At 44.1% G+C, this 12,267-nt stretch overlaps 1 long non-coding RNA gene across 1 annotated transcript in view; it reads right to left on the reverse strand.

The window, feature by feature from the left end:
* The window catches only part of LOC310685841, a 177,841-nt gene extending 175,613 nt beyond the window's left edge, over window positions 1–2,228 (reverse strand). Inside the window, exon 1 of the long non-coding RNA XR_014515561.1 lies at window positions 2,108–2,228. This is a non-coding gene — a long non-coding RNA (uncharacterized lncRNA). The remainder of the gene's footprint in view (window positions 1–2,107) is intronic.
* Between the last annotated feature and the right edge of the window lie 10,039 nt (window positions 2,229–12,267).

The raw sequence follows: 12,267 nt of genomic DNA on the forward strand, positions 1-12,267 counted from the left end.
AGGCACCTTCAAATATCTCAAGGGCTGTCACATGGAAGATGGAGCAAGCTTGTTTTCTCCTGCTCTGGAGGGTAGGACCAGAACCAATGGCTTCAAGTTAAAAGAAGGGAGATTCTGACTAAGCATCAGGAAGAACTTTCTGACAGTAAGAGCTGTTCAGCCGTGGAGCAGACTCCCATGAGAGGTTGTGGGCTCTCCTTCCTTGGAGGATTTTAAGCAGAGGTTGGGTGGCCATCTGTCATGGATGCTTGAGTTGAGTTTCCTGCATTGCAGGGAGTTGGACCAGATGACCCTTGGGGTCCCTTCCAACTTTGGGATTCTACAATTCTATGAAATTGCTTTGAGATGCTGCAGGGAAGTGATTCATAAATGAAATAATAGTGGAAATTGCAGTCAAGATTACCTGGTGGGCACCTACCTGGTGGGTAGCCTAGGACAAGCCATAGCTGTCGAAATGGGACCTTGAGTTTTAATGTGAAATTTAAATATTCTGTCTGCCCCCTCCATGACTATATTACAGTGACTTCAAAGCAAAGCAAAGCATTTTTCCTAGAGTAAGTCCTGCATTAGTCTGTACTTCAATTCTATCTAATATGATTTATTGAATCATTAAAACCAACTGTCACAGAGTCTCTTTCATTATTCCAGAAACCAAGCCATGTAATAGTTGAGGAAACTGGTTGCAGAATGGTTTTTTTTTTAATATTGGTGTGTGTGTGTGTGACAATACCGTGGTATTAAATCAAAGCATATTAAATGCGGAAGCGCTGTAAACCGTCTTTTCTCCTAATTACGGGCATTAACACACTTTGTAATCTCATTGCTTCAGAATCGTATTGCTTCAGAATGGGCCTTTCAAATGCGAGATGCGAAAACAGCTCAGCTAAACGAACTGGATATTTGATTCAATAAAAGGAAAATTACCATGCGAGTGCAAACAGCTGCAACAAGTGGGGCAACTTAAATAAAATATGTGGGGGTCCAGGAAAGTCCCGCTCTACACAATCGATCACACAGCACAGTGCGCACACACAATTTGAATGGGAATGCCCATTAACTTTGTGGGGGGACCAGATGATGTTAGGATTTCATGCTTCCTGATGCTTTTTTTTAAATTATTGGTATAATTCCCAAGCCTGTCTGAGAGCCAGTGTGGTGTAGTGGTTAAGAGCGGTAGTCTCGTAATCTGGGGAACCGGGTTCGCGTCTCCGCTCCTCCACATGCAGCTGGGTGACCTTGGGCCAGTCACACTTCTTTAAAGTCTCTCAGCCCCACTCACCTCACAGAGTGTTTGTTGTGGGGGAGGAAGGGAAAGGAAAATGTTAGCCGCTTTGAGACTCCTGAAGGGGAGTGAAAGGCGGGATATCAAATCCAAACTCTTCTTCTTCTTCTTCTAGAGCCTGAGAAAGGAAGACTGTCTTATCTCCCTTCCAATGTGAGACTGTGAAACTGTACAGTGGTACCTCGGGTTAAGTACTTAATTCGTTCCGGATGTCCATTCTTAACCTGAAACTGTTCTTAACCTGAAGCACCACTTTAGCCAATGGGGCCTCCCGCTGCTGCTGCTGCGCCACTGCTGCACGATTTCTTTTCTCACCCTGAAGCAAAGTTCTTAACCCGAGGTACTATTTCTGGGTTAGCAGAGTCTGTAACCCGAAGCGTCTGTAACCCGAGGTACCACTGTACTTTCACTTTTACATCATTTTTTCTGGTTTGTTCTCGGAACTGGAGAGCTGGAGAGAAGAGACGCCATAATGCTGTTGTCTGTAAATATTCTGTAAATAAATATAGTTTAGAACTATGATGCCTCTTTGTTTTGTTGTGTCAAGAGAGAGAAGGCTACTGTGCATAAATAAAGCTGGTTTATGTTGCTGGAGCACCCTGGAGGAGAAGGGGATGCCTTTTCCTGAGCTATGCTCACCGTAGGATGCTTGCAGATAGCCCAGAATGCTCTCCCAACAGATGAGTCTCTTGCTACTGTGGCTCTGCTGGCTACCAGTCTGTTTCCAGGCACTGTCCAAAGTGCTGAAAGAGGGTACAGTGGTACCTCAGGTTAAGTACTTAATTTGTTCTGGAGGTCTGTTCTTAACCTGAAACTGTTCTTAACCTGAAGCACCACTTTAGCTAATGGGGCCTCCTGCTGCTGCTGCGCCGCCGCTGCATGATTTCTGTTCTCATCCTGAAGCAAAGTTCTTAACCTGAGGTAATATTTATGGGTTAGCGGAGTCTGTAACCTGAAGCGTATGTAACCTGAGGTATTACTGTATGGGTTTTGAGATCTTCAAGGGAGGTCTTCCTCTTGGTACCGCCACTATCACAGGTACCCTTGGCAAGAATGCAGGAGAGGGCCTTCTTGGTGGCGGCTCCCAGACTTTGGAACTCCCTCCCTAGAGAAGCCAGACTGGCTCCCTCCTTGTTGTCCTTCTGCCGGCAGCTGAAGACATTCTTGTTCCAACAGGCTTTTGGGAGTGGACTACTCTTAATGAACGGGCTGGTGCCGTATTGTTTTTATTATTTGCTTATCTGCATGTTTTTAATAGATCTTATATTTTTATACATTTTTAATTCCATTACTGTTTGTTTTATAACGATTGGGTTTCCCCCTATGTTCTTAGCTGTTCTTATTTTATCAGTAAGATGCCTTGTCAGGATGAAAGATGGGGTACAAATAAATAAATATCGTATTTTTCCAAGCATAAGACTAGGATTTTTTTTACCAAAAAATTAGGTTTTAAAATGGGGCTCATCTTATACACAGGTAGTGCTGAGGGGTGTTTTCTTAATTTGGATTCCCCCAAAATGTTGTTGTTTAGTTGTTTGCTGTATCCGACTCTTCGTGACCCCCTGGACCAGAGCACGCCAGGCACTCCTGTCTTCCACTGCTTCCCACAGTTTGGTCAAACTCATGTTCAGAGCTTCGAGAACACTATCCAACCATCTCGTCCACTGTCGTCCCCTTTTCCTTGTGCCCTCCATCTTTCCCAACATCAGGGTCTTTTCCAGGGAGTCTTCTCATCTCAGGAGGTGGCCAAAGTCTTGGAGCCTCAGCTTCAGGATCTGTCCTTCCAGTGAGCACTCAGGGCTGATTTCCTTAAGAATGGATAGGTTGGATCTTCTTGGCAGTCCATGGGACTCTCAAGAGTCTCCTCCAGTACCATAATTCAAAAGCATCAATTCTTCGGCGATCAGCCTTCTTTATGGTCCAGCTCTCACTTCCATACATCACTACTGGGAAAACCATAGCTTTAACTATACGGACCTTTTTTGGCAAGGTGATTCTCTGCTTTTTAAGATGCTGTCTAGGTTTGTCATAGCTTTTCTCCCAAGAGTCCCCTAAAATAGGGGGTGTCATATACACAGGGGCATTTTATACACAGAAAAATACGGTATATACTACTATTACTACTACTACTACTACTACTACTACTACTAATAATAATAATCAGGTTTTTTTCTGGGGGTACTCAAAGGTATGCAGTACTGGCACCTTTTTTGCTTTCTCAAATGTTAAAAGTATGACACTTCATGGTGAGTACTGGCACTTTCCCCCCTTAAAGCAACAACAACACCCTAATCATCACCATCATTATCATCATAGACAGACTGACCACCTGAGACATGGAGACATCCAGAAATGATTCCCATCCTCTGATAAGTTCTGGTCTAGCTCATCAACACTATGGCAAATCCCCGCCCCCCCCCATAAGTATGGCGCCTGTTCCAGTCTTTAAATTCGACTTTGGAGACATGGTCTACCATCAGTGTTGCAGCCAGGAGATGTAGATGCCCAGAGAAGGCAGGAAAAGGTGAGTGCTTGCTAGGAATAGCAAGCCTTTTCCTGCATATATAAAAGTAGGTCCTGTGTTTCAGGCCAAGAATAAGAGGCAGATCTCAGGTCTGGACCAGCTGAAGACCACTGGTTTAGCGCTTTAAACATTAGTGTGGGCGCCTGGAATTGAGCCCGGAAATGAACTGCCAGCCCATGCAAGTTATAAAAAGAACGAGCACGATTTGCGTGAATGTGTGGGGACGGGAGAACCAGCAAAGAATGTGGACTTGAATCATCCTCCTGGATGTCAAAAGATAAAGATAAGAACATATTGAGGAGCCCCCTTGCAATATTCTCATCCTTTGAAAACGTCTTCTTCTCTTCTGCCACCCCTTACCTTTTTTTAATAAAGGCTCCACAATGAAGATCGTCACAATGAGTTTGGAAGCAACCCTCTTTTGTTGCGGACGGCTAATAATACATTTAAAAACTGCCTCGACAATAAGCGGAATTATATAAAGTGACTGACTAATTAGTAGCTACCAGCCTGACAAAGCTTTATTAAAATAGTGATGGGGGCCTGCTAAAATTATCGTTGTTTATGCATCGGGGAGGAAAAGAAGCAACTAATAATGAACCAGGAACAGGCCTAAGTTGAAACAGGCAATGGGAAACAAAAGGTAGATCCAGGAGATGCCCACACACATCCTCTGGGGGCACATTGTAGATAAAACACAGTGAAAGACAATGGGCCTTCCTCCTACTTCTCAGCCTCACAGCTGAAAACCCAAACTACATCATACTCCGCAAGTGTCCCAGAAAAACTGGGACATCCCATTCTTATCGCAAGAGAATGGCGGCCATTTTGTTGCCATGATCTCCCCTAAGCACTTTTTTTCTGGCCTGAGATCTACCTAACCTAGGGTTGCCGTATTTCAAGAAGTAAAAATCTGGACACAGTTGCTCAGCTTTTTCTGGGCGATGGTCCATAAAGCTGTTGAGCTTCTTTTGGACAAAGGTAGTGGTGGATGGCAGGGTAGTGAATGAGCTTCTTTAATTGCCAACTAGGAGGCAACAAGGAATTGCCCGCCGCACAGCGCTTCCACTGGCGAACAGACGAAATCCTGGACATTCCCGCCCGGTGCCAATTTAGCCCCCACCCCCTTCCAGATTTTTTTCGGAAACATATGATGACTCTACCTCACCCAGCTTGAAAATTCTAAGGGAAAAAAACAAACAAACCAGAGCAGTTTTGATATCACCAGTTAAAGCCAGTGTAGTTTTGAAAAGATTCAGTTTGCCATCCCATTGTATTCAAACATAGATGGAAATCGGCTCCTTGATTTCAGGAAACACCATGCAAAATTTGGTTTTGAGAGCTTAAGACATGCCCAAATGCAGACCAGACAAATAAAGTACAGTCGTACCTCGGAAGTCAAACGGAATCCATTTCGGAAGTCCGTTCGACTTCCAAAATGTTCAGAAACCAAGGTGTGGCTTCTGATTGGCTGCAGGAAGCTCCTGCAGTCAATCGGAAGGTGTGTTGGATGTGCGGGTTCCAAAGAACGTTCGCAAACAGGAACACTCACTTCCGGGTTTGCGGTGTTTGGGAGCCAAACCGTTCGACCCACAAGGTGTTCGTCAACCAAGGTACGACTGTACTCTCCTAATTATGCAAATGAGCTACGGTCCTTTCCTGTTCCAGACTCTCATCCCTGCCTATTTGGGCATCCTGCAAGCCCTGTGTCACTGTAGGATATTTGATTTATGTATTTAATCAAATTAAACATAAAAAAATCCCTCTGCTAAAATTATCAAAATCGGCTTTGATTTCCTCCCCGCACTGAAGGCAGGGAGTTTAAAAACAAAAATAGCCAAAACTGGTGTGCCCCACAAATGACAACACTTTGGAGGCCCCAGGTCGCAAGGTGGTTTGATTGGTCTCAACTAGGGCCAGGGCCTTTTCAGTATTGGCCCCGACTTGGTGGAACGCTCTGTCACAAGAGAATAGGGCCCTGCGGGACTTGACATATTTCCGCAGGGCCCGCAAGACAGAGCTGTTCTGTCTGGCCTTTGGTTTGGACTCAGTCTGACCCTTATGTTTCCCTCCCCTTATGGTTTTAATCTATGGGCTACTTTAAAAATGAGGCTGCATTTTAAATTGCATTTTAACCTGTATTTTAAATGGGTCCCCCCCCATTATGCTTTTACTGTAATTTTACTGGTGTTGGCCACCCTGAGCTCGGCTCTGGCCAGGGAGGGTGGGGTATAAATAAAATATGATTATTATTATTATTATTATTATTATTATTATTATTATTATTATACCACTGGGAAAGAGTGTGGTGAAAAGAAAAGCTTTAAATAAACAATAAAATGGTAATGAATGATTTACTCGCACATGAATTATGCATTGAGGCCTACCTATAGAATACCTAAGGAAAGAGTGTGAGCTTGGGGAACACATAGATGCAACGATGACTTTCAGTGCCTTCAGACTGACATTGGGCTCAGCAATCTCCAGAGCAACACATCCTTTGATCTTGTTGGCTTCCTTGGGCACAGGCAGTTCACTCAGAGTCACGTGGAATTTGCTCCAGGCACTACTAGTGACTTGGGAGTCTCTTTTCACGCCTGCTGTGGTTTCGTAGCCTCCGTCCCCCCACCTTTCTGAAACGATCAGCTGAAAGGCATGTTGGTGTTCCTGATGGAAAGAGGCAGCTTAGAGAATAGCCAAGCGAGAAAGCTAGGGTTTTTTAACTTTTCAAGTTGAATTTCCGTGTTAGATCTCAGAAACAACAAGATAAAAACCACAAAGTACAGACTACACACGTGAAACGGATTTTACATTTACAAAAAACAACAGAGGTGAGCTGACCATTAGGTCCAGTCGTGACCAACTCTGGGGATGCGGCGCTCATCTTGCTTTATTGGCCGAGGGAGCCGGCGTACAGCTTCCGGGTCATGTGGCCAGCATGATTAAGCCGCTTCTGACGAACCAGAGCACGCACGGAAACGCTGTTTACCTTCCCGCTGGAGCGGTACCTATTTATCTACTTGCACTTTGATGTGCTTTTGAACTGCTAGGATGGCAGGAGCAGGGACCGAGCAATGTGAGCTCACCCCATCACGGGGATTCGAACTGCCAACCTTCTGATCGGCAAGTCCTACACTCTGTAGTTTAACCCACAGTGCCACCCGCGTCCCTAGAGAAGAATTAAGAGGAGATTAAAGAACAATGATGTGGCTACTGGAGGAAGTAATGTTTGTAACAGGAGCAGGAAACCTGTTTTGTTTTTGTTTTTTTAAATTGTATTACATTAATAATAAAAGTAATAAAAGTAATTGAGTGATTTGGACTGATTTGTAATCATTTGGAAAACCAATATTAATAAAAAAAAATCCCACAAAATACATAGCACAAATTAAGCAAAACAACAATAAACCAATAACGCCCCTTTCTACAACACATTTAAAAGGGCATTGGAGGTCAATCATTGTGTGTGTGTATGTAAGCTAGTAGGAGAATTTATTCTCCCTTTCTCATAACACTAAAACTCTTGGACACTGGATGAAAGTGGATGTTGAAAGGTCCAGCACTGATAGAATATAATATAATATAATATAATATAATATAATATAATATAATATAATAACAATAATAATAGTAATAATAATAATAATAATAATAATAATAATAATAATAATAATAATAATAATAATAATTTATATCCCACCCTCCTCAGCCGAAGCCGGGCTCAAGGTGGCTAACAACAATAAAATAATACAATATTCTAAAATAATTTCATTATAAAATTAATTCAAATCAAATTGATGGCAACCATTTGGCTAGAGTTCTATGAAGATTGCCAAAGGAGGGGGTCAGGCTGTGCCTTGGCCAAAGGCCTGGTGGAACAGCTCTGTCTTGAAGGCCCTGCGGAAAGATGTCAAGTCCTGCAGGGCCCTAGTCTCTTGGGACAGAGCGTTCCACCAGAGCGTTCCACCAGATCGGGGCCACAGCCAAAAAAGCCCTAGCTCTGGTTGAGGCCAGCCTAACCTCCCTGTGGCCTGGGACCTTCAACATGTTTTTGTTTGAAGACCATAAGTTCCTCTGTGGGACATACTAGGAGAGGCGGTCCTGTAGGTACGAGGGTCCTAGGCCGTATAGGGCTTTAAAGTTTAAAACCGGCACCTTAAACCTGACCCTGTACTCCACTGGGAGCCAGTGCAGCTGGTATAGCACCAGGTGAATGTGATCCTGCAGCGAGGACCCTGTAAGGAGTCTCGCCACGACATTCTGCACCCGCTGGAGTTTCTGGGTCAGTCTCAAGGGCAGCCCCACGTAGAGCGAGTTACAATAATCCAGTTTGGAGGTGACCGTCACGTGGATCACAGTGGCTAGGTCAGGGCGAGAGAGGTAAGGAGCCAACTGCTTAGCTTGGCGGAGATGATACTTCTTTATACAGTGCATGGTTATACTACGGACATTGTGAGGGCCACCAAATTGGATTGCTGTGAAAGAGGAGGAGACAAATTCACAGAGAAGGCGGTTCACAGCTGTTAGCCTTGATGGTTACACTCGGCTTCCAAAGTCGTGGGCAGAATTGTCTCTGAATACTAGTTGCTGTGAACAGCCGGAGAAGAGTGTGTTTTTGTGCTCCAGTCCTACTCTGAGGATTTCCCATAGATATCTGGTTGGCCACTGTGGGAACTGAATTTGGTAGCCCTGGCCTGATCCAGCAGTGCTATTCTTTTATTAGGATGCTGTCTTATACTGAGTCACTTTGGTCCATCCAGCTCAATACGGTCAGCAGCTTTCCAGGGTTTGGCGCAGGGGCATAGCTGTCAACCTTTTCCTTTTTTTTAAAGGGAAATTCCCTTATTCTGAATAGGATTCCTCGCAAGAAAAGGGAAAAGTTGACAGCTATGCACAGGGGACAAATCCCAACTCTACCTGAGAATGCCAGGGACTGAACATGGGACCTTCTGCATGCAAGATAGGGGATCATTCAGATGGAATTAAAAAGATTATTTATGTATGCCACTACTGTGGCTCGTATTTTGTTAGCCCCAAAATGGAAAACGAGGGAGGTCCCAACTAAAGAAGATTGGCAACTTAAGCTGATGGAATATTCTCAGCTTGCGAACTTAACATATAGAATAAGAGAACAAGAAGAACATTTGTTTAAAGAAGACTGGAAAATGCTTATTGAATATATGGAGGGGGGAATTGTGTACACTTGAAAACGTTGGCAGCATGTGGATAAATTCAACAGTTTTGATGGATGTAATAATGGAATACTGAATGGTTTAGTTTATGTAAAATATGCAGGGATTTATGATATGCAAAATGAACCATGGAAAGGGAAGAAGGGAAGTCACTGATATTTTAAGGATATTTAAATGAGTATTCTAAATTGTAAAACAGAATATATATATACAGTCATACCTCATGTTACGTCCACTTCATGTTACATTCTTTCAGGTTGCCTCCCGCAGCGACCCAGAAGTACCGGAAAGGGTTACTTCTGGGTTTCACCGCTTGCACATGTGCAGAGGCGCAAAATGACATCATGTGCATGCACAGAAGCGTGAATCGCAACATGCGCGTGCGCAGACATGCCACTGTGGGTTGTGCTCTTTTCATGTTGCGAACAGGCCTCCAGAATGGATCCCGTTCGCAACCAGAGGTACCACTCTGTCTGTGTGTGTGTGTGTGTGTGTGTGTGTGTGTATGGTTTCCAAAAAAGATGGTTACGCTGTTTATGTATGTAGCAACAGCAGCTAGGATTCTTTATGTGCAAAAAATGGAAGGAAGAAGAAGTTCCTACCAAAGAAGAATGGATAAGCAAGGTGATGGACTATGTGGAAAGGGCAAATACATAAGAGAACCTAACAAGGATTGCTTTGTGGAGGAGTAGAAGCCTTTTTCAGACTCCTTAAAGAAATGTTGAATGAACTCGCGAGCAGGATTTGAACTATGAACAATGGGAGAAATGAGAGATTATAGTACTGTTGTGGTATAAGGTATAGAAAATCAGGTGCAGCGATAGGAGGAAAATGAAAGCATCATGGAAAACGGAGTGGGAATTTGACAAAATCAAAAGAAGAAATTACTATGCATTGAAGTATATATGTTAAATTTTTGAAGTTTAATAAAACATAATTTTTAAAAAAGAGGAAAGTGTCTCAAGGTGTGGCTACCGCAAGGCCCTTTTACAGCTGTGCAGTCATACCTCATGTTACGTCCGCTTCATGTTACGTCCTTTCAGGTTACATCCTGCGGTGACCCGGAAGTACCGGAAAGGGTTACTACCGGGTTTCACCTCTCGTGCATGAACAGAAGTGCAAATTGACGTCACGCACATGTGCAGAAACAGCGAATCGCAACCCGCGAGTGTGCAGACGCACCGCTGCGGGTTGTGCTCTTTTCATGTTGCGAATGGGCCTCTGGAACAGATCCCGTTTGCAACCAGAAGTACCACTGTAATCCTGACATTGGTTTGCGAGCAGTGGCAAAAAGGCAGAGCTGTGGCCCAGGAAGCCTCTCTGTCAAAAACTTAACCAAGCAACACTGCTGTCTTTTCTCACCAGCTGGCAATCTGCAAGAGGAAGAGAATGATTTATATGTGGAGGGCTTTGCTTTCAATGTGCGCACCCTATCCCCCCAACGCCCTTCCAGCGTGCTGCAGGAGGTCTTTCAGCATGCCAAACTCCTTTGACTGATCTCCGGTTTCGCTCATTCCTGCCTACTTATTCTTCCCGGTGGGAGCCGAGGGCCTGTTTACCCCCCGTGACTTCGCCCTGCTCTCTTACAAAGGGAGCGTCATCAGAAATGCCGTGGGGGAGCTCAGTTGGGAAGTTAAATAATGGAGGGCAGGAAGAATTGGGCTGTTTGGTGGCTTTGCCGGGAACAAAAGTGTGTGCGTCCGTGTACCGGCAAAAATATTCTACATGCACTCAGACCCAGTAATATGTTTCAGACTTCCAAGCTATTAAATAAAATCCTCTTTATAGTGAGCTTCACCTCTCCTCACAAAGGAAGCTGCCTTAAACTGAGGCCAGACCCTCCAAGTGTCCCTATTTTCCAGGGACAGCCCCAAATTTACAGAAACCGTCCCAGTTTCTGATTTAATCCTGCAATGTCCCACTTTTCCTTAGGATGTCCCTATTTTCATCGGAGAAATGTTGGAAGGTATGGAGTTATGCGACACCCCGAGCCAAGGAGATAAAGAACTATACAACCTTTAGGAGACATCTGAAGGCAGCCCTGTATCGAGAAGTTTTTTTTATATTCGATGTTTTATTCTGTTTTTATACATGTTGGAAGCTGCCCAGAAGGTCTGGGGGAACCAAGTCAGATAGGCAAGGTATAAATGTTATTATTATGGAACAGGATGTCCCTATTTCCATCAGAGAAAAGTTGGAGGGTATGTGAGGTAGATCATTGCTCTGTCAAACTGAGTGTTGTCTACACCAGGAGCGGGACGATGTTAGGTAGTGGTAGAAGAAGAAGAAGAAGAAGAGTTTGGATTTGATATCCCGCTTTATCACTACCCGAAGGAGTCTCAAAGCAGCTAACAATCTCCTTTTCCCTTCCTCCCCCACAACAAACACTCTGTGAGGTGAGTGGGGCTGAGAGACTTCAGAGAAGTGTGACTAGCCCAAGGTCACCCAGCAGCTGCATGTGGAGGAGCGGGGAAGCGAACCCGGTTCACCAGATTACGAGTCTATTGCTCTTAACCACTACACCACACTGGCTCTCCCAGTAGGGAAGCCTCTCTCTTTTTGCCTCAGTTTCATCATCTGTGCAATGGGAATAATAATACTGAACAGCCTTGCCGCGTTGCTATAGTAGGGCCTTCTGTTGGTGAAGCTGTTTCAACACTCAAAAGGGATATGCAAATAGTTGTTGTTGCTGCTGCTGCTGTTGATTTCCTCAGCTTGCTTCCTTCTCCATTCGAATGGCTATAATGACATTCAACTCTCCCCTACTAGAGGTTTATTTCCTTTCATTTCCTCTGCCTTTTGTAAGGTTTTGATATTTAAAATGACCATCTGGTTCAACAGAGCATCGATTGAATAATAGATCAAACACCTCTTTGGTGTATTTAATAAATGATGTACCTTTTTGCTTGCCTGGTTCAGAAGAGTGTTACGTTTAGAGATTACACTTCATGGACTCTCATGCAGTATGTCTTAGCCAGTGATTAGGTCCCCCCCCCCCATTCATTCATTCATTCATTCATTGAATCATTTATTATTTTTTTGGTCTAAGGACAGCATTTCTTGGCAGCCAAAGGTATCAAAGGACCCAATTTAAGACAAGTTGAGACTCTCAAATCTTTTGAAAGACAAGCCAGGCGACTTGCTGTTGACATTATTCCATTGCTCTCTGATGCCTGCTTCTCTGTCGGTACAAATGTAATCCAGCAAGCAACGTCCTCAAGACTGGCAGTGCAAGGTTTTATGGAATTTAATAGCAATACAGTGGACGC

This window comes from Podarcis liolepis, assembly GCF_965112155.1.
Source record: "Podarcis liolepis genome assembly, chromosome: 1".
NCBI lineage: Eukaryota > Metazoa > Chordata > Lepidosauria > Squamata > Lacertidae > Podarcis > Podarcis liolepis.